The following is a 4,318-nucleotide window of genomic DNA, read 5'->3' as shown; positions in this document are numbered from 1 at the left end:
TCTGGCAGAAGAGCAGTTCCTATAAATAACCACGTGTATAATGTTGCCTGTCTCTGCTTCACCCTTCAGCTGTGAGTTTGCCCATGCCTCGCAGCATGCAGTCTTTCACATGGTGCCTCCCGGGTCCTTGCAGTGCACAGTGGTGGGAGAACCTGGGATGGCTCAAGTCCCCATTCAGGCACCTGTTCCCAGCCCCACACAGAGAGATTCCCAGTCATCAACAGCCTCCCAACCTTAAACTCCACCCTTCAAGCCACCACAGCCACCACCATGGTGTCCTCTCTAGGAGGAGGACCATCCAGCAGGGACGGAGCAGGCTGTGTGGAGCTGCTGGCCACAGGCAACAAACATTTTGGTCCTGAAAGCCCAAAGAGTGAATGAGTCCAGTCTCTGCATATTGCAGTGGCAGCTGGGCAGTGTTCCCCAGTGGCAGCTGGTCAGTGTTCCTTTGGGGGTGACAGGGGTGACAGAGATGGATGAAAATCCCTGGAGCAGAGATGCAGCTATGGACTAGATGCACTACTGTTTTGCAGAACAGGAGGGAAGAGCCAGGGAAGATGTAACCAGACTGGGACATCCAAGTGTTAGTGCAGGTAGTGACTGTGTCATGCCATTGGGCTGGGCATCCATCAGCAATTTATTCTGGCATGGACAGTTCTGGGACAAGCCCCCCTGCTCTCAGACACTATGATAACTGCATGGCACCAAGCATCCTGCCATCTCACTCCAGGACAGGACTGCTCCCAGCTCCAGGATAGCAATATGAATCAGAGCAGAGCAGGGCTGGCAGGGCGGGAACTGTACTGCAGCACTTGGAGGTTTTGCTACCTTCATTTCACAGTGTGGGCAGCCCAAGCTGTGACCATAATAAATAAAGTGACAGCCAGGGAGCAGAGCTCTCTGGTTTCCTGTACACCTCAGGCTGGCCAGGGTAAACACACAACAAGCCTGCACTTCAGACGGGGCCATGCCCACAGCACGTCAGCCAGAGCCCGGACACACGCCAAGCCAGCCAGAGCAAAGCCACTGAGCAGGAGACTTCACAGGACAAGTCCCACACAAGGCAAATAGGCTGGTGCTGAACAGTCTCATTGCCCCACAGTGCCCTGCACCTAGCAGACACCTACACCTCTGGAATGGTTACTTATGTCTCTAGGACGTCAGGGACGGTCACTGGAGCTGGCTTCCAGAGCATATGTGTGCCCCATCCATGCCCAGGCTGCATGATCATGGAGCATCTTCAGACAGGCAGCACTGAAATGGGTTCTGGGGCAGGAGAGGCTTCACGCCATCAGCCAGCCCTGCACACAAGGAGGCACACCCTTTGGCAATTCCCTCTGCCCAGAAACCATGAAAGGACACCATACATTGCAGATGCACTCATCTCCAGTCCCCACAGTCCTCTACCATAGATCCATCTGCTCCCCTTGCATTATCCAGGCAGAAATTACAGTAAGTGCTAACTCATCCAGCACGGCTGAGAACCAGCGTCCCCATTCCTCAGCACAACATCATGAGGTGGCACCTGCACATCAGCATGACACATCTCGCTTCAAGTTTGGCCCAATTCCAGCTCTCAAGCCTATGAGTCCAAACCTCCCAGTTTCTTCTCCCAATCTAGCACATGGGAGCCCAGTTCATGGATGTGCCTGCTTCTTCCTGGCAGAGCTCAGGACATCTCTGAGCACATACCAGCAGGTAGTCAGGCAAAGCTGTGGACTGGGAGGGAGGGCAGCACACAGCTCATATGGCCCCAATTCAGCTGGTCCTGCATGGGTTTGTGGTAGTGTAATATAACCCCCAGCCATCTGCTCGCATGTCCAAGTCTTGATCTGTCTGGACAAGAGCTGGCAGCTTCCTCTCTGGCCTCTTCGCTCAGAGAAGAGAGAGAGAGAAGAAAGACCCTAGGCTCCCCAGATTCTCTCCTTATGGGGAGCTGAAAGGGGGACTAACTGCTGGATGGGATGCTGCTGCAGACAGCCTGGAACGTGTCTTTTTGGAAGTTCTTGTGCCACGGCAGAAAGGAGGAGCTCGAAGTGTGCGAAGCTCAAGATCCTCTTCTGAGCCTGAGGATGGGGTAGGGGAATGGCTGCAATGTCAGAGCTTCCTCATCAGGGAGATGCAGAGGAGTCCTGCCCCAAGGACTCCAGGGTGCATGCAGGTCCCCCGAGTGCGCTGCTCACCAGCAGACCCCGCACCACTGACAAACCTCCTTCTTCACCCAGCGCTGCAGCTCTCTAGCTCTGCTCAGAGATGGAGTCCCAATACACACCAGGTCCTCAGTACACCCCTCCTCCCGGCACACCACTGGGGTGTCTGCCAGCTCCAACTCCCAACACAGAGACCCCTATAAATCGAGCTCTGCTCTTAACTTCCTACCCCCAAAGGCGGCCCCAGCCCTGCGGAGCCAGGGGATTCCCCGGATCCTCAGCTCGGCTCAGCTCTCCAGCACTGCAACAGCGGAGAAAGCAGCGCGTGGCTCCCCGCCAGCGCTGGCGCCAAGCAGCCCAGCTCCCGGCGCCCTGCGAGCACCACGAAGTGTTGAGAAAAGCTCAGGGTCTGCTCCCGGGGGAGGACCCACGGCCAAATGCACGCTTGCAGCCCGCCCAACTCTGCTCCTTCCCGAGGAGCTGGCTGATCGTGGAAGATGTTCAGTGTCCCTCAGCTCACATGGACTGTGGAGTGCAGAGCAGCGTTAGGAGGCGGGAAGGGGAAAGTGAGAAGCCGGATGGAGGAAACCTCTCTCTGCTTGGGACCAGCCTGTCCCCCGGATCCCAAAATCCTCATGAGCCGCTAGCTGAGGGCAGATGTGAGGAGGCTGGTGGGACCAGACTCCTTCTGCAAAGCACCTGAGAGGCCATGTGAGCTGACTCAGGGAGGGATATCCCCAGCCCTGGCACTGCCCCAGCTCTTGTAGTGCAAGCGGGATGGATCTGGCCACATGTGGCTGGCGAGGCAGTAGCCCAGGCCACGAGCAGATGTGCTGCACTGGGCTATTGCTCGGGTGCTGTGGGCACCAAGCCTCAACCACAGCTGAGCACAACACCTGCAATGCAGCCCGGAGCTGGTGCAGTTGCTGGCATGGGCATGCTCACCCCACACGGCCTCCACCTCTCCCAGTGTCTGTTATGGGATTTTGATGGGAGAGCTGGGACAAAGGAAAACATCGGTTTATTACCACAGGGATAAGAGGAGGTGGGATAACTCATGGGCGTGTTTTGGTGGGGTTGCAGAGATATGAAAGGACAGCAGCAGGCAGTCGTTTGTTACTGTGGGTTTCAGAGATGTGCCAGGACACGGGCAAGGATCGGTTTGTTACTGTAGGGTTGCAATGGGAATTTGTGACCCTGTTCATTCCGGCTAGACTAGAGAGCCTTCTGTTGTTGCAGGGGAAGTAGACCTGTGTGGGACATGCACACACGTGGGGCACGTGGCCATTATCTCTGCACAGGCAGATGCCCAGCGGAGAAGGAAACACTGGGCCTGTCCCAGGGCTCCAGCAGGGCCAGCCCCAATGGCATCACCTGGTGGAACCCCTAACCAGGCTTGGTCTCATGCGCCATGGAAGGGGAAAGTGCCACCATGGGTCTTCATCAGCCGGTCTCCCGTTGCAGACTTTCAACAAGTATTTTTCCTCCTAAAAATTTCCACCATGATAAAATGGCAACTTAAACCCACTTCCAAGGGAAAGCAGGTCCGGTGGTGGACAGGTCCGGCACAAGAGGGACACGAATATGCATCATATGATGTGAGGAGAAACGAGCCTTTTTCTTCAGTTCAGGGACACAAACCCTGCAGCCAAATTTCACCCTGCACGTTACCCATCAAACAAACCACCACAAAAATAAACCCCAAAGAAATGCGCCGCCCAGGGGCAAGGGAAACTGAGTCACAGGCAGGACCTGCCTGCCTCCGCTCCTCCGGGATGCTGGGTGGGGGCAGGCACGGTTGGTGAATGAGGGAGGTGCTGCCCCCCGAGAGCGTCGAGGAGGGCTGTGCACCCTCGGGGCGAAGAGGGGGTTCCTGAACCTCGCGGGGACCCCCAAGCTCCGCAGAGCACCGCAGCATCAGCGCGCCGACAGTGGGATCCCCATCCGCGCGCACCCGGCTCGGAGCGGGACGGGAGCCCGCGGGGACCACGCACCCCGGGGGAGGCCGGCGGGCGGCGGCTCAGGCCCTCCGGTTCCCGGGGGGCGGCTCACAGGCAGGAAAGCGTCCCGGGGCGGTGGCGGCCAGATTGCAGAGCCCTGCTCCAATCGGAGCGGCGGCGGCGGCCCCGCCGGGCTTGCACCGCCTAGCGCTACCGGGCCGCAGCCAG

Source organism: Manacus vitellinus, unplaced genomic scaffold (genome assembly GCF_001715985.3).
Source record: "Manacus vitellinus isolate BGI_N305 unplaced genomic scaffold, ASM171598v3 scaffold_36_pilon, whole genome shotgun sequence".
In the NCBI taxonomy this organism is placed as follows: Eukaryota; Metazoa; Chordata; class Aves; order Passeriformes; family Pipridae; genus Manacus; species Manacus vitellinus.
This window is presented reverse-complemented; position numbering follows the sequence as displayed.